The sequence below is a fragment of the Callorhinus ursinus genome, unplaced genomic scaffold, assembly GCF_003265705.2.
Source record: "Callorhinus ursinus isolate GAN/ISIS: 27379988/994484 unplaced genomic scaffold, GSC_fseal_2.0 scaffold33, whole genome shotgun sequence".
Lineage (NCBI taxonomy): Eukaryota > Metazoa > Chordata > Mammalia > Carnivora > Otariidae > Callorhinus > Callorhinus ursinus.
In genome coordinates, this window is record NW_027397095.1 from 14,172,108 (window position 1) to 14,195,643 (window position 23,536).

The window sequence follows — 23,536 nt, forward strand, 5'->3', positions numbered from 1 at the left end:
GGTTCTCATACACGCCTGGCACATTCCCCGCCTGAGGCCTTCGCGTTTGCCCTTCCCCCGCCTGGAACGCTCTTCCCTCAGGTATCTGCTTCCGACCGGGGCCTGAGAAGGGAGCCCCTGCAAGAGCTGCAGGCTGCCGCGCTGGAGCCTGGGCCACCGCCCCCCCCCACCCGCCCCCGCGGCCGCTCTGGAGCACGGCCTCAGCCTCCCCGCCCTGGGGGGGCATGCATCCCATCGGGCCGGGGTCACCTGTGGCCCGCTAGCCCTGCGCCCCCTCCGGGGCAGAGACCGCGTCTGCGTCTGCGCCGCTCCCGGCTCCCCGGGCCCGTCGCTGGCGCGGCGCCTGGTCCCGCTCTCCGCAGAGCACCGTGGTGCCCAGCGGGGACTGCCGGGGTTTGAAGCCCGCTCTGCCTCTCGCTCGCTGTGTAAGCTCAGGCACGTCGCCCGCCCCCCCGCCCCCGCCCCCTTGGGCTTCAGGGCTCCCCATCTGTCGAGCGGAGGCGACGGTAGTACCCATCTCACCTGGCGCTGGAAGCACTGAGCGGGTTCGCATTTGTCAAGTGCGTAGCACGGGTGCTGGGCTACCTGTTGCTTTGGTGCATGAGCCGCAGATGGGGTCGCCCCCACCTGTGCTGAGCTCAAAGGGGAATCTGGCCCGGCTCTGCCACAGAGCCAGCTCTTCGAGCTCTGGAACGGCTCAAATCTACTGCCCTTCTGGGAGGGGAAGCCACACCGCAGCACCCACCCTGCAGGCCCTCAAGCGAGTTTCCCTCTGCAGGTCCCCTTGTATCCTTTCTCGACTTCATTTCCAGTTCTGACCTGTGGCAGGGCCTGGGGCGCCCTTGGCCTCACCTGTTTTCACGGGCTCTGCCCGGGAGCTCGATTTCCCTCCCTCTCGGCTTCCGCAGTCGGAGCCCAGTGCCCCGGTCTCTCTGTGGAACAGCTGAGAGCTTTCTTCTCTTCTCTGGCCCCGGGCTGGGCCAGCCCACCAGAAACCTCACGGGGGCGGGGGGAGAAGAGGAGGTCGTGAGTGCAGGGTTACAAAGCCCGAGCATTCTGCACCTCACCTGTGAGGGTAGCCCCCAAGCCGGGGACCTCAGCTCTCCCAGAGGAAGCCAGGGGCACGAGGAGCCAAGCTGGGTCTGGGCCAAGCTGCTTCCTGGGAGTGGACTAGCCTACAACAGAGGTCCTTAAACGGGGTTCCACAGGGTTCGGGTTGAGCTTCAGAGAGTCCCTGCACTCCTTGAAATTAAATATGTTTTGTGTGCATGCGAGAGATGGGCATTTTTCTGTGAAGGGGAGTCACTGATTTCACCAGAGGGGCCCATGAAGAGAGAATGGTTAGGGGCGCCTGGGTGGCTGTCGGTTAAGCGTCTGCCTTCAGCTCAGCTCATGATCCCAGGGTCCTGAGATCGAGTCCCGAGTCGGGCTCCCTGCTCATCAGGGAGTCTGCTTCTCCCTCTCCCCGCTGCTCATGCTCTCTCTCTCTCTCTCTCTCTCAAATAAATAAATAAAATCTTAAAAAAAAAAAAGGACACCTGGGTAGCTCAGTTGGTTAAGCGTCTGCCTTTGGCTCAGATCATGATCCTGGAGTCCTGGGATCGAGTCCCGCATCGGGCTCCTTGCTCAGCAGGGAGCCTGTTTCTTCCTCTCCGTCTGCCTCTCTCCCCTGCTCGTTCTCTCTCTCAAATAAAAAAGTAAAATCTTAAAAAGAAAGAAAGAATGGCTAGGAATCACCGGTCTGTGGGAGGAATCTACTCAAACTGTGGGAGGCATAATAGTCTATGGGAAACGCACAACCTTACCTTCAGCTTGCCTGTGACCTTGGGCAAATCACTTTACGTCTTTGCATCCATGTCTTCATCTATAAAGTGGGGAACACAGCAGTGCCTACTTTATAGGGTTCTCGAGGGAAAAAGACAAGGTAAAACCCCTAGTAGATGGTCTGGAACATGGTAAAGTAGGTACTAGCATTAGAGATTCAGAAGATCACCTCTGGGATGTGTGTGTGCATGTGTGTGTGAGTGTGTGTGCACGTGCGCGCGTCTGTTTCCAGGGTTAGGAGGTATGGGATGGGCAACAAGAGTTGGCACTCCCAGAACTCACACCTAGTGGTCTGGCGGGCTGGCAGTGAGAGCTAAAAGATGGTATCTACTAGGAGGGATCTGCCCCTAGAAGCTGTAGGTAGCCCCATCTCTCCCCTAAGGCCAGGCTTGGCAGCAGGACTGACTCCCCTTCTATCTGGAATGATTTTAGGGCACACCAAGATGATCCCTCCTAAATAGCTCCCCTCCCCGTCTGCCACTCTCTCTGTCCTAATGTTCCTGCAATCAGTCACCCATTGCCCTATGGACAAAGCCTTTGTTAAAATGCATGCTCGGCGGCAAACCTGTGTGGAGGCCCCGTCACCAAGGCTGACTTTGTTCTTGAATTGGATATTTCATTTCGTCCTAGGAACCCTATTGCTACGGCCGGTTAGAAAAGTCGTTGCTACTCACTCAGAGTTGCTCAGCGGTGGCAAGCTGTCCTGAGTGAGGCCCAGTTGGTGGCCTGGCCTGCGCTGTAAGCCGAGGGGGGCTCTCATTCTGCAACCCCCCCCCCATGCGGGGACCCTTTCTTCTCAGAACAGACCGCACTGTTTCTGAACGGTCATCTATGTCATTCCTGTATGGATTCAGAAAGCCCGTTTAATTAGGCAGCATACTTCTCTTTTGTCACTCTAGTACCTGATGAGCCTCCGGTTCTATGTCGGGTCGCCACCGTCGTGGGTTTTCCTTTGTAGCTTTATAATTAGTTTTCCTTTGTCATTTTCTACATATTGTATTTGCCTACTAATTAGATTTAGTCCTGACGCCTGTAATTTTCATTCATCTGCTCAGAGACAAGTGTTTATTCATTGTCCGCTCAGAAATAGTTTTCTGAGTGGTTTTTATAACATGCAATATCCACATAATTTTATTTGCATGTTAGCTAGATTGTTGCCATTAACATAAGTAACAATTGTCGTAACAAAAATAATGGTTATCTACCCAAATCCTGGGATCTGAGTCCCGTTTAGGAAGTAGTGTAGGTAGGCTGGCTCGGCCAGAAGAGCATGTGACTCTTGATCTCGGGGGCTGTCCGTTGGAGCCCCATGTTGGGTGTAGATTACAACAAAAAAAATAAACCTTTTTTAAAAAAGGAAGTAGTTGAGGTAAAAAGTTGGGGAATTTAGGAACACAGTTCTCTAAATAACATACACGTTTCCTGGTACAAACTAATCCAAGGGAGAGAGGACGGATCCATGTGGCCAAAGATGAGGGACCTTGAAATCTGAACACTATTTGCCTAAATGATTCGTCCTCGAGTTTTCCCTAAGATCCCAACACCGCTTGGCAATCCTGTCGTTTGTCCCTGAGCAGCTCCTCTTCATTGTCACCAGCTGGCCCACAGATTCAACTCAAATGCAACAGCACCCCCTTCCTCTCTGTCGTGGGCACTGGGTGTGCTCCTGGGACCCCCTTGAGGACTGGACTCAGTGGTGCTTGTGGCACGTGGCCGTCAGCCCTCAGACCCCTTTGGGGATTGCCTCAGCTGAAGAAAGCTGCTCTGCCCGAGGGCAGGCCCCCTTCCCGGGGCAGCCTGCACCCCATGAATGACTGAGTATAAAGGGCCAATCCCCTGGTCCCCACTCCTAGCTTCAGAGCTTCCCATAGGGCTGCCTGAGGTTTTGGGGAAGCGACGTTGCAGCTCAACATCTCCTTCCTCCCACCCTGCTCCCATCCCTTCCCTTCCATGGCTGCTGGAAGTGCTCCCAAGAGCACTCCCCAATAAACCTGCTGATCTTGATCCCAGAATTGGCTTCTTGGGGCGCCTGGCTGGCTCAGTCGTGAAGCGTCTGCCTTCGGCTCGGGTCATGATCCCAGGGTCCTGGGATCGAGCCCCGCATCGGGCTCCCTGCTCCGAGAGGGGCCTGCTTCTCCCTCTCCCTCTGCCCCCCCCTTGTGATCTCTCTCTCTCTCTCAAGTAAATCAATAAAATCTTAAAATAGAAAGAATTGAAAAAAAAAAAAAAAAAAAGAATTGGCTTTTCAGCAAACCCGACCTGCCACACTCTCTTCTCCTACCCCCACCCCCTCCTCCTGCTCAAGGCTGAGACCCACCTCCCCAGTGTGCTGGGGTCCAGTCCCCCTCACCTCCCCTTGGGCCCTGCTCCATCTCTCACTCATTTCCTTTCTCTTTCCCGAAGCTTCAACCTCCCCACCCCCTCCATCTCCTCCGCTCAGCATGGAAACCTGAACAACTGTCTTCAACAAAAACCTCCTTTGACACAGAGCCCCCTTCAAGCTTCTGTTCTTTCTTCCCCTTTGCAGTCTAAGCTTCTGGAACTGGCCCGCTGCCGTCTGGCTTCGGCCCTGTCTCATGTGACTTCTCTGGGGCATCTGGCTCTGATGGCCACTCTCTCCTCTCTTCATTTCCAGGACGCGTGGCTCTCTCCCATTTTCTTTACATTCCTTGAATGGTGTGATGCCCTGAGCTCCACCCTTAGTCCTGTTTTCTCTTTATTCTGGAAGTCATTCATGACCACGGCTTCAACCACCCCCACAGGTCGAAGGTGTCCAAATTCCTACTTCCAGCCCAAGCTATGAGACATTCCCCCCTTGACGGCCCACAAGTACCTCAACGCCATGGCGCTCATCTCCACCCCTGCCCCAGCCTGCATCCTCCCTGTGTTCCAATCTTAGTGAATGGGACCACCGCGTGCCTGGTGACTCGAGCTGGAAAACTGCCACTGTTCTCAGCATGACCCCTCTCCCCTGTCACCTCCTTCTCCAGAACAATCGTGGTCTGTTGATTCTGCTCATTCGAAGGTTCTCGAATCCCTCTTTCCCGCCCTCACTGACTGTCCTAGTTCGAGCTTTGGATCCGTATAACTCAAATGAATGACTGCAACAAGCCTCCTCAGCAGCCTCTCTGCCTTCACCCCCGCCCTTGCCTCTGCCGCCAGAGCAGTGTTCCTTCGACGGCATTGGGATCATGGGGCTCCCCTGTACAGGATGCCTCAGCGGCCCCTTGTGGCCTTTAGAATGAAGTAAAAACTCCTGTAATTGGCACCTCTCTCATCTGGCTACCGCCTGCCTGGCTTCCTCACCCCCCTACTCCCACCCCATCTAGTGCTTTATGTTCTCGCACAACTGGACTACTTGAAGTGCTTCGAACATGCTTCATTCTCCCATGTCTCAATGCCTCCTTTGTGCATGTCCTTCCCTCTGGAAAGCTGCCTCATTACTCCCCGGGCCCCTCTTCCCTCCCCCAGGCCCCATCTATGCTGCAAGTGTCCTTGCAAACTTCCCAGGCTCTCCGAGGCTGTCTCTGGCCCCCGGGTTTTCCCTCCTCTTTGCAGACATCCATTAGACCTAGGGCACCTTCTTCACCGCCTCTCCTTCCAGGTCTTCCTTTCCACCGGACTGAGTTCCTTGAAGCCAACAGTTCCATCCTGCAGTCCCAGGGCCGGGCACGGGGTTTGGCCATTGGTCGCCACTTATTAAGGGCTCGGGGGGTGGACGAGTCAATGAGGCGCGAAGGGGTAGCAGGAGGGGGAAAGAGAACGCGAAGCTTGGGAGGAGACCGAAGGCAGGTGCCCCCCTCTCAGGATTTTGCTAGCCCCGAGGTCTGCGGCTGGCTGTGATGGCCTCACCTTTCTGCATTAGGAAGGGAGCGCAAGCGAGCCGGCCACACTGTGGCCACAGCCTGGCAGAGAAGAGCCTTGCCCGTTGCTCAGCGACTACTCCCACCCGAGTCTGGGTGAGCAGGGCCTCCCACCCCAGCCCTGTGCCGGCTGACCGCCAGGAAAGAGGGGAAAGAGAATGTCAGCAAGGCTCACCGCCGCTTCGGCCACCGCTTTTGTCTCTGGCGCAGACAGCTCAGGATTGCAGCGTTGTCCGCGCCCTTGGCCTTGGGGGCTAGCTGGGCCGCGAGCCTGGGGCAGCTCTGGTCCACAGAAGCCTCTTCCTTTCTCTCCCAGTGTGCTAGCCAAATATTTTCTGGGTATGCTGTGACATGAAAAGGGTTGATTCATATCGTCGAATGATCTCTGATCATTCTGGCCAGGCACCGAGAATTTCTCGAGTATCCACTGGGAGCCTTTGGCGTCTTGAATTTACCCATACATTTCCCCCCCAGTTGAAGCTTTTCCTCGTGTCTTAAAATATGGTGGGGGTCTTTTTTTTTTTAATCCCCATTTTACAGGGAAAGAAACCAAGGTCCAGAGACCTACCTGCTACAGCACTGTCAGAGACAAGTCAAACCTGGTAAGCCTGGTAAACCGGCTGCCGAAGGACAGGAAGATGAGGGAGCCCAGCTTCCGAGAGGCAAGTGGCTGCGGGGCTGGGCGCTGGAAGGCTGTTTGGCCACAGCTCATTTACACTCTGCCCACAAGAGGTCAGTAGGTTCCGTGGCCGCGGAGTGCTGTATCCCGAGGCGTCCCTCCTGTGGGAAGGTGGCGCCCCCGTCCCCAGTCGCTGACCCCGGTTCCTGGCTGCACGGTGGGAGCCTGGAAGGAAATCCCTCCACCACCAGAGCTTCTAGGAGGTGCCTCCTCCCCTGCTGTACCAGGGGTTGGGACTGGCCAATGGTCTGCTTATCCTGGGAAGGCTGCGGAAGCTCCCAGGGGCAGCGCCTTATTACCCGTCCAGTCCTCTGGCTGCGACCAGCCACTTGTGGAGGGCAGTGCCTGTAGACGGCGTGGCCGGCATAGGCGCTGCCCCCCTCCAAGGGCTGTAGCCGCCTCCACAGGAAAAACTGGAACCCAAAATATCACAGGGCTGTGTCTGCTAGGCCAGAACTGCCTCCTGGGAGGGAGGGGGAGACTTGAAGAGCCATAGATACAAAGCATCTCCAGGATTCGGAGTCAGACAGACCTGGGTTTGAATCCCGACTCTTCCTCTTATTAACCATGACCTTGGGCAAGTTATTTAACTTCCCTGTGCCTCAGTCTCCTAGTTGGTAGAACAGGGAATAAAAGCACCTGCCCTTCCAGGGCTGTTCTGAGGACTTCTTCACTCGTTCATTGGACAAATAGCAGAGAGCCTAACCTAGACTAGCTACTGGGTTCAGGGGGGATGACCAGGCTTGGAGTCATGCCTGGCACAGAGCAAGTGTCGACTCATGGTAACTTCTCTTTGAAGGTCGGGCCATGAATTTGGGCTCAAAACAGCAAGCAGGTGGAGGCATTCTGAGCAGAAGAGAAGCAGGAGGAAAACACCATTGGGGAAGGCTCCACTCCTACCTGCAGTGTGGTGGCAGGATTGAAAAATGCCGGCCTTACGCTTTCCACAGCATCAGGACATAAGGGCAGCACGAGGGGCCTAGGACTTACACTCCCCGGGGAGCTGAGCCCATACTGCAGTTGGGGACAGGAAGTGGCGAGAGCGGGGGCGGAGCCGAGAAGAAGCTTCCGGTCTGCTCTCCGGAAGCCCGAAGCCCGGAAGGCGCTGGGCTTCATCTGGCAGGTCACCTTGCCCGCCTTTGGGCGGTGGCTTCAGGATATGGGGAGAAGGTGTGGGCATGCCTCTGTGGCTGCAGGGACTTGAGCCAGAGCATTTGAAGGACATGAGAACACAAGAGTATGCATATGCCATGCTGTGGGTGAGGCCCGATTCCTCGGACTTGGACAAGGACATCATGGGACGCAAAGACCCAAATGCCCTTGAGTCCTTTAGTAAACAGTCAGCCGTGAATTTATCCAAGCCTTTCGGATGTTGCAGTACTATTTTTTCCAGTAGAAAAAGGGGTACTCTTTCTCTAGAAGGAGCCCGGGGAGTACCTTCTCACCAACTGGAACGTTTTCCTCACACTTTTGCTTCCTCCTCCAGAGAAATTCTTTTCTGAAAAACACACCTCTCCCCGGCGTCAAGCGGTGCGGTCTTCTGGTACATCGGAATCGCCCCCTAGATGGCAGGCGTGTGTACCAGCCGCAGCCCCCGGTGCCAGCAAAGCTGCTGAAGGAGATCTAGAGTAGCCCCTTGAGATCGTTCTCTACATTAGCCAACTGAGGATCAGAGAGGTAAAGTGACTTGTCAAAGGTCTCACAGCCACTGAGTGGTAGGTAGAACTAGAAATTTCCATAGGTTTCTAGTCGGAAGACTGGTCTTATGTTTGTCTTTTCCCCAGGCCAAATGGCTTCCCATCTGGGACATACTTTTCTGGACTTCCCTCATTTTTTTCTGCTCTCCCTCCCCGCCCTAATTTCCTTTCATTCTGTCCTTACTGGCACAGTTCGCAGCTAGACCAAAGTGGTTTGTCCGCTGGTGGAGGCCCCAAGCTAGCTTGTGCTAACTTCTGCAGAGCCAGGGGCCAGGAAGCAAAGCAGTGGACCTTCCTGTCAGGCGCCAGCGTGACATGCGAGAGCCGGAGTCCTTTCAGGGCCCGATTGAGGGTGAAGCAAGGAACCTGTGGAGAGGGGAATTTCTAGGCTAAGGGCTACAGGCCTAGGTTTCCAGTCAGGGCCATCTCTGGGTAATACTGTGAGGAAATTAGATCTAAGTGAGTTGGTATAGAAGAACCATTCATTTTTTTTTAAAGTAATCTCCACCCAACATGCCAACATGGGGCTTGAACTTACAACCCTGAGATCAAGAGTCACATGCTCTACCGACTGAGCCGGCCAGGCATTCATTTTTTTTTTCAGGAAGGCGTGACCGAGCACCTTCTCCAAGCCAGACGCTGAGCGGGTGCCCCGGATATCACTATGAATGAGCAGGGCAAAGTCCTTCCCTACCTTTGTAGACTTGATAGCCTCGTGAGATCCCAAAAAGGTTTTCATTTGTTGCCTTTAAAAACACACACACACACATGATTTTTAGTCATGTGTCCATCCTCTGCCAAGTTTTGGTTAGGGTTGGAGTACCTCTCAGACCTTTGAAACTTGTGTTTCTGGTGCCAAAGTAGTTCTGAACCTTGGGCTTAACCAGTGGAGTGTTGGTAAATGTTTAACAATTAGCTGTCTGGGGGGAAGTGTATGCATGTATATATGCACATAAGTTAATTCTAAATTTTACCGATATAGAGTATGTGTGCCACACAAATTACATATAATAAAATGCACAAAATATCATTAATAAGGTAATTAATTTTGTAAATGTATTCAACTAGTTTATTATCAGCACTTTATTAGTATTAATAACATTGTTGGTATTAATAATTTTAATATTAATTGTTAATCAGTAGCTAACTGATTCTCACAGAAGGCTTTTGTGGATTTTTGCCAGACTCTCGTATCTGTAACCAACTTGTGGTTGCCATTGCTAAACAAATGTAGTTCTGACATGAATGTGAGTTGATCGTTTCATTTATGTGTGAAACAACAAAGACATATGTCGGAACTTCATTCATTCCTCAGTGATGTGAGTGACTTCTTTCTTGAATAGGATAATGGTTTTCAGACACTGGAAGATTATTTCTTCATTATCTGGTATTATTTCACAATGTGACAGCTACCTACATGGCTCACAGTTGAGTTTAATCTGCATTATTAACATTTCCCCCCTTACTTTCTTAGGTCTAGAAAATCAACAACAGAAAAAACAAAGCAAAGCCTGATTAAGAGTGGTTACTGATCTCTGAGTCGCAAGCACCCAGCCCGTGGCCCATGGCAAGTCACCAACTTCGCTGTGATGCTGTTGCCCTAGATTATCTGCCACAGACGTGGCAGATAATCACCTAACTGCACAGATCACTGTGAAATAGAGTAAAATGATGAAGTGATGAGTTCGGGGGTATTTCTTACCTAATTTTTAAAAAAGATTTTTAAAAGATTTTATTTATTTGACAGAGACACAGCGAGAGAGGGAACACAAGCAGGGGGAGTGGGAGAGGGAGAAGCAGGCCTCCCGCAGAGCAGGGAGCCCGATGCTGGGCTCGATCCCAGGACCCTGGGATCACGACCTGAGCCGAAGGCAGACGCTAAACGACTGAGCCACCCAGGCGCCCCTCTTACCTAATTTTTAATAGAATTTATTTCAGTATAACTTTCACAGCCAGCTCACATTTGTGACAACATAGCATTAGAAGGAGTCCGCTCCAGCACTCCCCTGGGCCTGACTATATTTCCAGGACCTGAATGACCTTCATCTCCACTCCCACGCCCCTTTGTCATTGATTCTGGACCTCCCAGCCCACCGCCGTGGAATGGGGAGCTCCTAGATTCCAGAGCTAACCCTAGTGGCCACCTTGAATGAGGGCCCTGGGGACAGGGTGACACCAGTGGCTTCTCCATGGCTGGGTGGCCTCTTTCTGCCTGAGGAGCAAAAGCAGAGGTGGAAGAGAGCCAGGGGCACTCGCAGTGACTCTGGAAGGCAGGCACATCCGGCAAGCACTCAAGGCTAAGAGGGAAGGAAGGAGGAAGGGGTGAGGGCAGGAGAGAGCTCGGGCTCAGCCCTCTGCCCACTTGGCTCTACTCCTGGGCTATAATTTCTTGTTGAAGGCTTTCCAGAAAGGCTGGTGACTTTGGAGACTGTAGGTTAGTGGAGGGGGGAGGCCGGGGCAAACCCTTCCCTCCTGCCTCTGGGATGTTAGCCAGAGCCCTGGAAGCTACTCACGAGGGCTGTCTGATGTTTGCTCTTGGAGTCTACCTTTGGGGCCCGTTTCCTTTTCAGCACGAGAGGGGTGGCAGTGACTTTGGGTCTTCGGTTGGGCCTCTTGGTGGCTGGCTGAGTCTGTTTTGGAATCTGACTCTGTCTGGTGGGAAGTCTGCCCAGCATTCTGGGCCATCCTCTGCGTGCAGGCCACAGACGAACCCTGTTTCCTTTCAGGCCACATGCCCTGGTCTCTGCTCTCCAGGTCACCCCCAGGCAACTTAGCAGGTCCAACTGCTTGGATACGGTTGGGCCATGCTGCGCTCTGGATGCCACCGCATGAATGAGCGTTCTGTGTTTGCACCTAGGCTGGCAGCTCTCCGAGGGCCCTGTCCCCAGCACCACCCCAGCCCGCACTCAGTACAAAGAGCAGTCCTCAGTGACTGAATGCAGCAATGAGAAAGCCTGGCGGACAGTCAAGGTTTCTTCCTGGTGAAACCGCATCACAGTGTGGAGCCCCGTGTGGAAGCGCTCATTTTGGAACCTTGTCTGAGGAGTGTCGGCTATTATTGCTAACACTTGGCAGGGAGGGGGGGGCGCGGGCAGGGCAAACTCCCCACTCCCCACCCCCACGCAGACACGGGTTTTTACCAGTTAGCTGTTCGGTAACCAGGAAGTCCGGATGCCAGTGGTTTTCCTTCCACTCTAAGAGAACAGTCACCTTTACCCCTCAGCCCTCCGTCTGCGCCGCCCCACCGCGCGCCTCCCCTCCCGGGGCTGCTGGCCCAAGTGCTGAGTGGGAGCGATTGCTCTTGGCATCAAGCCTGAGAACAGGCTGTGCGGCCAAGAGGCCGGGGCGGCCCTCCCTCTACGACACGGGTTGGGAAGTGACCAGGGTGAGGACGCAGACAATAAGGGCTCAGTACCCTCTGAAGCGGGAGGGATCCCTGGGGACAGATGTACCAGCGGTCCGCTCCCTGCCAAGCCCCCCGCGCCCCACCCAACCCACACCCCAGCATCTACATGCATCCTCTGGCCACCGGCTTCGGACAACACCATTCACGGGTTTGAGCGAGAGGGCAGGCCTTACGAGGAAGTCCACAGAGAGGCCACAGAGTGAGAAGTCTCTGAGCCCACTGTCAATGGCGTCCTTCTAATAAGGCCGGGTGCCTGTCTCCGGGGAGCACAGCGCCCCTTCTCCCAACACGTCCTGGGCTGAATGACCCTTGGAGTGTACCAGGTTGAAGTTCTGGTGTCTGTGTCCGTGTGTGTGTGTTAAAATATTAAAACTGTGTTTCCAGACCAGACTTTGCTCCCGTGTTCAAGAGCCCCAATCCAAGTGTCACTTGGGTGTCCCACGGGCAAGGGCAATTTCACATACCCTGTGCTTCTCATCCTCTCCTTCCCCCTCAAACCCACAGTTGGTGCTGCCCCCCAGGCCCTTTCTCAAGAAATCGCACTGCCACTCACCTACGTGGCCAACCGGGAAACCTGGGCCCTCCCTCACCCCACATCCCCCCATTTCCCTCGGCCACCAAGTCGAGCCTGTCCGCTCCTGCACACTTGTACCTCATTCAGCTGGCCCTGCACACCCTGCCAAGACTTTAGGTCAGGTCACCAACTTCTCGAAGCGCGGTGACAGCCTCTTGATGTGTTTCCTTGCCTCCAGTCCTCCTGTCATCCCTGCTCCAGCCCCCACACCATCCCCAGCCCTGTCCCTAAACCAGCCCCGAATGATGTGCCCAAGGCAGCGGGGAGAAGGCCCACTGGCCCAAACGCATCTTTCTCTCCAACTTGTAGGTGCCCAAAGTGCCCCTTATTTTGGTAAGTTCTGGGGACACATACGGACATATTAGTAGCCTACCCTGGAGCAGAACCCAGCCTCTCTGACTTTTCCTACCGGCATCGAATTTTCCTGGGCAGAAAGGAAGGAATGTGAGATGAAAGGTAAGTTTTGACATCAATGAGGAAGGCAGGGGAAGGCCCAGAGTAGGGTAATGTGCAGGTCCGTGGGGCTAAAGGGAATTCCCAGGTTTCGAGAAAAGTGGCTTCCTGGAAAGGGCTGGGCTGGGTCCCTAAGAGACCATCTAGCAGATGTGCCAGTGTGCCAGGAGGAAGGCATTGCCCTGGGGAAGGAACCGGCCAGCTCCCCAGCTCTGGCAATGACTGGGTGGAAACTTCCCTCCCCGGGTCTCTCAGGGGTGGAGCCATCTAAGACTTCCCAGAGGGAGAGGGCTCTGATCTCCCAGGAGGTGGGCTGGGCTTCCTTCCAGAAGGGAGGCCGAAACCCGGGGGCGGGGCTGTAGAAGTAGCCCCCACTCTCCCCTCTGAGACCTCTAACTCGAAGAGGTGACGGAGCCCCACCTTTCCCCCCTCGCCAAACAGAACACGGGCTCAGATTACCCGATGCCTCTCTCTGCTCAGCCTGCAATGGGCCCGTCTTTCCTCTGCAGTGGTTCTTCCTCTGAGACCAACCCCTTTCCCTGAACTTTTACCTGTCTCGGCCCCGCAGCTCTGTAACGCACGGGAGGGGATGACGAGGCTCCCAAATCTGTAATCTACGCAAAGCTACAAATTACAAAACAAAACATGAGTCAACATTGTGGTGCAAGGTCTTTTTTTTTTTTTTTCTTTCCTACAGATACGGGTTGTATAGACCTCATTGTCCTCAGGATTAGAGTCCAGATTCCAATCATAATTTGCAAGTCTCTTCAAGACCCGGCCGCTGCTAAACGAGACGTCGGTCAGAGGGTACAAACTTGCATTTATGAGTAAGTTCTAGAGATCTAAGGTACAGCGTGGTGATTATAGTTAATCAGACTGTATTATATGCTTGAAAGTTGCTAGGAAGTTAGATCTTAAATGTGCTCAGCACAAAAAAGAAATGGTTTGTGACGTGATGGAAGTGTTAGCTAACACTCCAATGGTCATCATTTTGCACTATGTAAATGCAGCGAGCCATCATGTTGTACACCTTAAACTCACGCAGTGTTATCTGTGAAATATAGCTCAGTGAAGCCGCGAAAACAAAGATCTGGCTTCAGTTTTTACCTCTCAGCCCTCCCCCCAACCCCCATTCCTTTGTACCTGACACGTGGTCATCATTTTTTAACTTGTTATTTGGAAAGAATTTCTAATTTAGAAAAAAAAAAGAATTTCTAATTTAGAAAGCATTGGAAAAATAAAAATAGCACAAGGATCACTTGTATAGCCTTTACCCAGATAAGCCTATAGTTAACATTTTATCCCCTTGCCTTATCGTTTGGGTTCTCTCTCCACACTCAGGCACGCACACGTTATGTATATACATTGTATATACCCACATTACGTGTATACATCCTGTGTGCCATTTGATCCGCGCACCTGCACACTTTTTTTCTGAGCCCTGGGAGGGTATGTTGTATATATCATGATCCTTTACTCCTACACTCCGGTGAATTTCCTAAACAGAGAGACATTCTCTTCTTCTGCTTCTCCCTCTCCCTCCCCCTCTGCCCCTCCCCTCCGAGCACTGTCTCTCCTTCTCTCTCTCTCTCTCTCTCTTTTTAAATTTTATTTATTTTATTTGAGAGAGAGGGAGAGGGGCAGAGGGAGAAAGAGAAGCACTCGATCTCATGACCCTACGATCATGACCTGAGCCGAAACCAAGAGTCAGACGCTCAACCGGCTGAGCCAGCCCGGCGCCCCTGGTGTCACAATACTTTAATCTACAGTCCATATCGCAGTTTTGTCAGGTGACACACGGATGCCCTTTAGAACATTTCTTCCCTTCCAGTACAGGAGCTGATCTAGCAGCAGGTGTTGCATGGAGTTGTTCTTTCTATTGAGCCTGTGTTAATCTGGAACACCCCACAGCATCTTTGGGTCTCTTACGACCTTGCTGTTTTTGGACAGATCACTTCCCCCTCCTGCCAATATAAATATTCGCGTTTTTCTTTCCTGCCAACATTTCTCAGCAGGATGCTCCTCATGCTGTGCTTGCCTGGTGTTTCCTCATGCTTAGATTGGGGATCTGCCTCTCTGCTGTGTAGGTACTATGGTGTCCGATTTGGGGGCGCTCATCCTATATCTGTCTCTCGTTGGTGATGCTAATTTTGATCACCAGTTCAAGGTGGCGCCCGAGGTCTCTACCCTATAGCTACTTTTTTTTCTCCCTTGCATATAATAAACAGTCTGTGGGGAGACACTTTAAAACCATCAAAATATCCTGCTTTTCATTAAAATCTCCACTGGGGGGCGCCTGGGGGGCTCAGTCGGTTAAGTGTGGGACTCGTGATTTCGGCCCAGGTTCTGATCTCAGGGTCCTGAGATGGAGCCCGTCTGGGGCTCTGTGCTGGGCATAGAACCTGCTTAAGGTTCTCTCTCTCCCTCTCTCTCTGCCCTTCCCCCCCCAAAATAAATGAATAAATAAATAAAAATAAAATCTCCACCGGGTTTAGCATCCACTGATAATTTTTGTCCAATCCAGTCCTTACAATGATCGCTGCAAAATGACAAGTTTCCAGGGCACTTGGGTGGCTCAGTTAGTTGAATGTCCGACTCTTGGTTTTGGCTCAGACCGTGATCTCAGTGTCCTGGGATTGAGTCCCGCGTTGGGCTCTGCGCTCAGCATTGAGTCCGCTTGAGATTCTCTCTCGCCCTCTGCCCCTGCCCCTCCCCCTGCTCTCGTGTGCACGTGCGCGCACTCTCTCAAAATAAATAAAATCTTTTTAAAAAAATGACAAGTCTCCGACTCCCACACTCCCTCCATCCACAATCATCGATTGGCCCTTGCGTTCTAGCCATTGTGAGCCACTGTCCGTTTGCCACACCTGCCAAGAACTCTTGGCTAACTCTTATTCGTCCCCCAGCCTGGGCTGCCACAAACGGTGCACAACTCCAGGGGACGCCATTCACATTGTGGCCATGCCAGGTGGCAGCTGCGGGGGGGGGGGTGTCTTGGTTTACATGAAACTTCCTCCTGGAAGCTTTCCCAGATTCCCCAAGCTCTGTCTGCAGACCCCTATCAACACCCTCGCCACACTATGTTGTAATTGTCTTCTTACTTCTTTGCCTCCCTCATTGGGCTATAAGCTCCTTAAGGGTACGACTTTTTCTCTCTTGTTCTCTGCTGTGCCCCACCCAGCATATGTATTCAGCAAATGTCAGACCAGTGAATGAGTTTGGTCTCATGTTACAGTTAGTTATATACGTATATATGATATACATGTGTATAGCTGGCTTCTCCGGCAGAGGACAAAGTCCTGAAGGACAAAAACCACACTTGATTCATCTCTGCACCCTCTTTCTGCCCGCTCCGCACTCGGCACGGGGCCTGGTTCATAGCAGGCCCTCGACAAAGGTTTGCTGAATAAGTCCACATGTGTACCGGTTGATCAGGGTACACTCCCCACCCCACCTTTCTGCAGGACTGCGCTAAACTCTGTTTGGGTGACACCTGGGAACCAGGTGGTGTGCCCTTCGAACGCCTGCTGTTCTGGCACAGTTGGGCCAAGCCCTGCCTGAGCACAGGAAATGTAAGTGTATGTGGTCAGGGTCATTAGGGCTCCCATTACCGAAGGAGGCCAAAACCTGAGTGAGTCTCCGAAGGTGACTGAGGGCTGTCCGGGACCCATCCTTGGGGTTCTGAAGTCTTCCTAGATGACAGTCCCTGGCTTGCCCCATGGAACTTTCCAGGAGCCGCTGGCCCAGCGGACTCGGGAAGTCTTTCTGGGGCTAGGTCACTTGGAAGGCACACTGCTTGGGTCAGGATAAAACAGAAACAGGAGAGGCTTGGAGAGAAGGCCTAGGAGGAGCCGGGCTAATAACCCAGCCCTTTGAAGAGCACAGGGCACCTCCGCTGTCTGGAGCCCAGCCTGCCAATCTGGCAGAATGAACTCCGATGCCCACCAAGACCTGCACCTGGATTCCGGCTGGTGTCTCGCTCTGCAGCCCCGCAGGGCAGAGGCTCGTTGCCATGACAACACAACCCCCTTGGCGGAGGCTGAGCTGAGTACAGCTCAGCAGCCAGGGCAACTCCTCCCAGAAGGCACTGGCTCGGGAAGCTCCCGGGAGGGCTCTTCTCAGCCCCCCAGAGATGGAGTGGAGCCCCAGGGGCAGCCTCAGGCCAAAGGTCAGTGTCATCGGACTTTAGCTAGGACAGTCCTGATTTGTACAGAGTTTTTGTCTAGATGGAGGCTATGCTCCAGCCTTCCCGCTGTGTCAGAGATGCGCCATACACCCCACAGCATTCAGCTTTTTCCCAAGAGGAAAAATACTCACCAACGGGCCCCAGATCCATCAGTGGCAGCCTTGAAACTTACAGCCAGGGACTAAGGGTTACGGATCTAACACAGGAACCACTAACATGAACATTTTCATTTTTATTTCTAAAGCACTTACATAGCATTGACCATGTGCCAGGCATTGTTTTAAATGCTTTGCAATCTGTTAACTCATTAATTCTCATAACAACCCTTTAAAGTAGGTCCAGTCATCATCCCCAGTTGATCGTTGAAGAAACAGAGGCACAGAGAGGTTTAACAACTTGCTTGAGGTCACACAGCTGATAAACGGCAGAGTGACTCTGGCCCAGGCAGTGTGACTCCAGGCCCCGTTCTCTTTACTCCTCTGTCCTGCTGCCTCCCTGGGCTTATCATCCTTGTGAGAACAGAGCAGGACACGGAGAAACCTTCCCACTTCCCCTTTTCCTTTTCTCCGTAGGTCCTTTTCTATGGCTCAAGTTCAGGAGTCCAGCCTGTCCCCCTAGTCACATCAGAGACAAAGAGAGGGAGAAAGAGAATGAAGACATTGTCTGGATGCTCGGATACTTCTGGAAAAGTCAGCTCTGGCACGGGCTGAGGCGTAACTCCAGGGTTCGGAAAGCCCTGCGGTTAATTTAGCCCAAATTCTGAGCTGAGTGTGCCTAGCGACTCCCCAAAGATGACCATGGCATCAGAATCTTTCTAACCCTAGCCTTGGGCAAACACCACCACCAAAGAGTGGCCAGAGCCGAGCTTTGGCTGGACATGGAACAGAACTGGGAAGAAAACGAGTACATCGGGGTAGATAACAAGTTGTTCACAGTGAGCAAGGCCCCAGTGGCCTCCTTATAAATCTCAGTCCTGAGAAAGTGTGGTTAGAGCTGAAAGCCCCGACATGTCACGCGCTGCTATTCCCGTGGAAATACCAACCAGACAGCGCACGCACCCGGAGACGGGACGAGGCCAACACACTCTGGATACAAAACCTTCAACCAACCGCCAAACTTTCTTTAAAGGGAGATGTGTTTGGCACTCTGCTGGGCACAGGGACTACAAATAGGAGTAAAAATGCTACCATCTGTGCTGATATCATCTATGCTCGCACATGCATCGATCGTCTGGGGAGGGCAACAGCAGTGGGAGAGAGTCTAAGGGGTCACCGCAAACCCCTCCTGCCTTGTGAATTCGCTCTCAGAAGCACACGTTACCTATGCAGACAATAATTGAGGGGCACCCGGCCGGCTCAGTTGGAAGAGCGTGTGACTCTTGACCTCGGGGTTGCGGGTTCAAGCCCCATGTTGGGTGTAGAGATTACTTAAATAAATAAAACTTAAAAAAAATTTAGGGGTGCCTGGGTGGCTCAGTCGTTAAGCGTCTCCCTTCGGCTCAGGTCATGATCCCGGGGTCCTGGGATCGAGCCCCGCATCGGGCTCCCTGCTCAGCGCGAAGCCTGCTTCTCCCTCTCCCTCTCCCCCTGCTTGTGTTCCCTCTCTCGCTGTCTCTCTCTCCGTCAAATAAAGAAATAAAATCTTAAAAAAAAAAAAAAGATTTAAAGTGACAGGGTTGTTGACAACAACGAAGGATCCAGGATATACCGACGGAATTGACCAATCGGTCTTCCTGGCTTGGGACACACTTCGGGCTCTCACCGTGGCGGTTACATCCAAGAAGTCTTCTTACCACATCCTGGCTACAGAAAGGCGGGTGTTTTCTAGTCATTTTTCCAAGCACATCACATGAGGAGACTGATAACCCGGCAAGAATGCGGAGGCAGGTGAGCCGTGCCCAAGGCGGAAGGGAGTTTGTCCTTCCACGGGCTTTGACCACGTCATCCACCCTTCACGGACAAAGGTGACTCCATGGGTGACAGCCCGTCGCCTTGCAGACACGCCCCTGTCCCCAGGCTGGCCCTGGCCCCGGCCCAGAGAAGTGTTTCCCGATCAGCTCTGGTCTGCTGGGCAGGGGCCAGTCCCTCTGGCTGGATCGAGCCAAAACCTGCTAAGGAGCTAGCCCCAGGCTGAGAATGAGGGTCGGCAAAGTAGGTTCCGGTGGTTTGGGCGAGGGCAAATGGACAAGTCAGTTTTCCGGTGTGGCGTGGTTTTTCTGGATGGTGGGCTCTGACTTTGCCCTCTGCGCCCTCCGCCCCCAGACTACCTTCAGGCTTCCTCTCTGCGAAGCGCATCCCATCTGCTGGGAAATAGTAGCCATGTGACAATAAGCATGACCATGACCCTCTCGGGAATGCTCCGGTGGGTCAGGCACGGAGCTCAGCGCTATACGTGCATTCTCTCCCAAGCAGTCCTCATGGACGTGCCACGAGGAAGGGCTTCTGGCTGTCTTCATTTTACAGCTGAAGAAACTCGGCCTCGCAGAAAGAGCTAGTAAGTGGTGGGGACCCATTGGAAATCGGTCCATGTGGTTACGAGCCCAAAACTGCTGCACTTAGCTAGGCTTTTAACCACTCTGCTTGACTGCCTCTCATAAAGTTAATTTTAATCTTTGCCTAATCCGACCTTATTTAGGGAAGGAAATGTGCTGCCAAAAAATCACTTATGATATCCTAAAGCTAAATATAAAAGGCTCTTCTATTATCTCTTGTTTGGGGCTCTTCGGGCTGAGGCCTCGCCCCAAGGGCCTGTGGGACCAAGGGTTCTCTGGGTGCATACCATTTGGGCAGACAGGAAATAAGCCCAGCTCTGCTGGCCCTGAGTCAAGGCCCTAAAAAGATCTGCTAACAAGGAAAGTTAAACTTATAAAAATCAGTATGGAAATGAAAGACCAGGCCTTGGGATTCGAAATGTCAGGAACCTCCTTCCAACTTACTGCCCTGGGGTGGGGGTTGGGGAGGGCACTGCCTGGGGACGAGCATTTTGCAGCTGCTAGCTGAGGGGTTTGTGGGTAGAAGCTGACTTCTAGGTCCCATTGGGTCACCACGGTGGAATTCTAGATATGTGTCTGACTGCTTTATTCTGTATTCTCAGTTTATTCCCCCTGGGTCTGCACCTGCAGAGAAAACACTGGGACTCTTCTCTTCCTCGGCTTGCTGTACTGGTTAGTTCTACGTGTCAGCTAGGTTAAGGGAGGCGCCACTAGCTGGTAAAAGATGATTTTTGGGTGTGTCTGTGAAGGTGTCTCTGGAAGAGATTAGCGATTGAATTGGGAGACTGAGCAAAGAGTGCCCTCACCAATGCAGGTGGGCATTAGCCAATCTGTTGAGGGCCCAAATAGAACAAAAAGATGGAGGAAAGGCAAATTTGCTCTTTTTTTATTTTTTATTTTTTATTTATTTATTTTGCTTGAGCAGGGACATCCATCTTCTACTACCCTCAGACATTGATGCTTCCGGTTCTTGGGCTTTTGAACTTGGACCAGGACTCATGCCATCGGCAACATGGTTCTCAGGCCTTTGAACTGGGATGGGGTTACACCAACAGCTTTCCTGAGTCTCCAGCTTGCAGATGGCAGTTCTTGGGACTTCTTGGCCTTCATAATCACCTGAGCCAATTCCTATAATAAATATCTCTCTGGGCGGCTCAGTTGGTGAAGTGTCTGCCTTCGGCTCAGGTCATGATCTTGGGGTCCTGGGATCGAGCCCCGCATCCCTTCCCCTGCTCTCTCTCTCTCGCTCTCTCTCTCTCTCGTGCACACACGTACACACACACACTTTCTCTCTCTAATAAATAAAAATCTTTAAAAAAAAATCTATCTGTCTATCTACCTTTCTATCATTGATCTACATCTACCTCCTATTGATTCTGTTTCTCTAGAGAACTCTAATGCACTTGCTCTCTTGGATTTGCCTTCCTCTTCTAAAATGCTGAGGCTGGAAACCAAGACACTTCTCTGCCAATCACCTGAGACACTCTTTTCTTCACATCGCTTCCCCAGCTTAATGCTGAGATGGGGAGCCAAGCAGCCTCCGTCGCCTGCAGCCACTCAGCCCCAGTGAGGCAGCCTCACCCTGGCCAATGCAGACCAAGCAGCCAGCCACGCGAAGCTCCCTGCCAACCTTGAAGGCACCCCCCCTTTCCCTCTACCCAGACGCCCTCCCCATTCTGTGCTCACAACTCCTGCCTCTTCACCTTCAACAACTCAGGATAAAACCCACCTCCTACTACCTTGCCACCGTGTCTTCCAGGTTTTTTCTGTATTCAATATGTACCAGATTGCTTTATTGGTACTATAAACAGTAACAAGGATGCCAGCCACCATTTATTGAGTATTGTTTGCCCAGGCACTATCTCATTGACACATTGTCTCATTGAAACCCCACAACCACCCTATGATGTGGGTGCTGTTATTACTCTCCCCATTTTCCAGACGAGAAAACTGAGGTTAAGTAGCATGTCCTAGGACATACAGCTAAGAAGTGGTAGAGCTGGGATCTGACTCCAGGTCTCTCTGATCCCAGAGCCACTCTCTGAATCAGTGTGGGTTTGCCTCCTTGCTTCCATTAGAATCTTCGGCTTTCTTCTGGATTTCCAGCTCCCGACACCCAGTCCGGGGCTCTGTGTGGAGTGGCCACGAGCCAGATTGATCTGTTTGCAGGGGTTCTGTTCACCCCATCAGGCCCTTCGCTCCTCCCTGGCCCTGCAAGGGAGACGCAAACAGCAGGGCGGCCAAGAGCTAGACCAGAAGCAGGGAGCCGTGCCAAGTCTGAGCAAGACCCGATGTCCCCTGGCGTCAGTCAGGGCCCTGCGGCTTCCCAGCACGCTCACCTCGTGGCCCCATCATGACTCGCACACCTCTGCTAATGAGGCCGGGGAGGGGACTGCCACCAAGGATCCTGGAGCATCTACGAGGGAAGCCAGCCTTTTAATAACCCCGCGTTTCTACGGTGATTGGACTCCGCCAGATAGCATCTGCCCCCTTGTGGACTGTGCTTTTTTGACATTTTGGGAGAAGAGAAGAAAATACACCTTGAGTCTCTAAAAGTCCTGCGAAAATATCATTGCCCGCAAACCTGGCAGGGTCTGGGAATCGGCCACGGTGGCTTTCCTTGACCAGGCACGGCAGGACCCCCTGTGAGTCTTCTGGGTTCTTCTGCTTGGCGCCTGGGGGCTCCAGCCAGCCCTGGCTCCATGCTCTTGGGCCTCTTTCTGAGCTCATCCCTACCTCTGCTTTTAGTTTGCATGCACGCATGCACCCTGTGGTCTCCTTCCGGAAATAACAAGGCCCCTTGATTGTCCTTTCGCCCTCACCCCTTGCTCTCCGCCTGCCCCGCTGCCGGCGCCGGACACCTGCATCTGCTCCAGCTCAGCGGGTGTGATCCTGAGGGCTCCCAAAAGTCCCTGCAGGTGGCAGCAGGCGCTATGTCACTGAATCTTCAGGACAACCCTGTGAAGTGGGAATTGTGATCAGAAGGGAAAATGAACCTCCGAGGTGCTAGGCAACTTGTTGGAGGTCACCCACGCAATCACCAGCAGAGCCAGCCCCCGAACTGAGGACTCTCTGACTCCACAGTCTATGCCTTCCCGCGAACTGCCACATCCATCCGCTCACTTCAGCGGATATTTACAGAGCTCTTTCCGTGTGCTGGTTCCTGTTCTCGGTGCTGAGGATACAGGGAGGAACAGGCCAGGCATGGCTCTGTCCCCACTTCTTGGAGCTTCCAATCTGGCCGGGGAGAAAATATTCTTGAAAGCCACTGTGTCCTTCTGGTTTCTGTCTGCTTGTCCCGACTCTCTCAACATATGGGAGATTTTGGTTTCAACTCGGCCAAATTCATTCACTCGTTTATTGGTTCCCTCCACAAACACTTTCTGAGGGCATACTATGTGCCAAGGACCGTGCTAGTCACTGGAACATGACAGTGAGCCCAAGCAGAGGTCCCCGGCCTCTGGCACTTGCTGTGCCCAACCTTTCATACCTTCCTCCCTCTGCACCTTTACGCATGCCATTCCCTCTGTCTAGATGCCCTTCCTTATGCCTCTTTACTGAAATCCACTCCAATCCTCAAGGCCCGTCTTGAGCCTGGCCTCCACCCACTCACAGTGACGGGTGATTACTCCCGGCTCTGAGGTCACTCAGCATTTGCCATCTGGACAACTCGGGTGTCCACACAAGTCACTTGACACATGCCAGACAGTCTCGCATCCTTAACTTTCACATTGGTATATGGATTCTGTCACTTAACTTGCCCACTATTCACATCATCACCCAGAACACACTTTCTTTCTCATCAAGAAGCAGTTAGCAAGTGGCTACTGTGTATTTTAGTGATGGAAAAACTGAAGAATCTTTGTGGAGCCTCTCTGAATGAACAAAGAGCTTTCATAAATATTTGATCATTTAATTGTTACAAAATGCTACCACTGCCATTTTACTTTTCAACTATTAAATGTCATTTAGGGGTGCCTGGCTGGCTCAGTCCGTAGAGCGTGTGACTCTTGATCTTGGGGTTGTGAGCTGGAGCCCCACGTTGGGTGTAGAGATTACTTAAAAAAATAAAATCTTAATAAATTAAAAACTAATAGTAAAATGTAATTTGAAGTACTTAGTAGCTAAATATATTCTCCTCGTGAAAATGCAAACATTATATACCTGGCTCCAGTATTCTTTGAGCACCCCACCCCACCCTAGACCCCCTCAGAGATGCGGGCGAGGAAACATGTGCTCAAGGTCACACAGCTAGTGTGTGTGTGTGGGGGGGGGGGGGAATTTCCAACTCTAAATCTCTCATTTCAGTTTTTCCACGCTGCCTCCCACGAGGGCCAGCGGCTTGTTTATACCTGTACCCTGG

At 52.6% G+C, this 23,536-nt stretch overlaps 1 long non-coding RNA gene across 2 annotated transcripts; it reads left to right on the forward strand.

Annotated features, from left to right (window-relative positions):
* The first annotated feature begins 213 nt into the window (after positions 1–213).
* Positions 214–18,249, forward strand: LOC112809282 (uncharacterized). Of its 2 annotated transcripts, XR_012374368.1 has the most exons (4): positions 214–425; positions 12,353–12,499; positions 13,194–13,323; positions 17,255–18,249. It is a non-coding gene; the product is annotated as an uncharacterized lncRNA (long non-coding RNA). The 2 variants fall into 2 exon arrangements; XR_003204541.2 differs by lacking the exon at positions 214–425 and having other exon boundaries at positions 11,237–12,499.
* Positions 18,250–23,536: the final 5,287 nt, after the last annotated feature.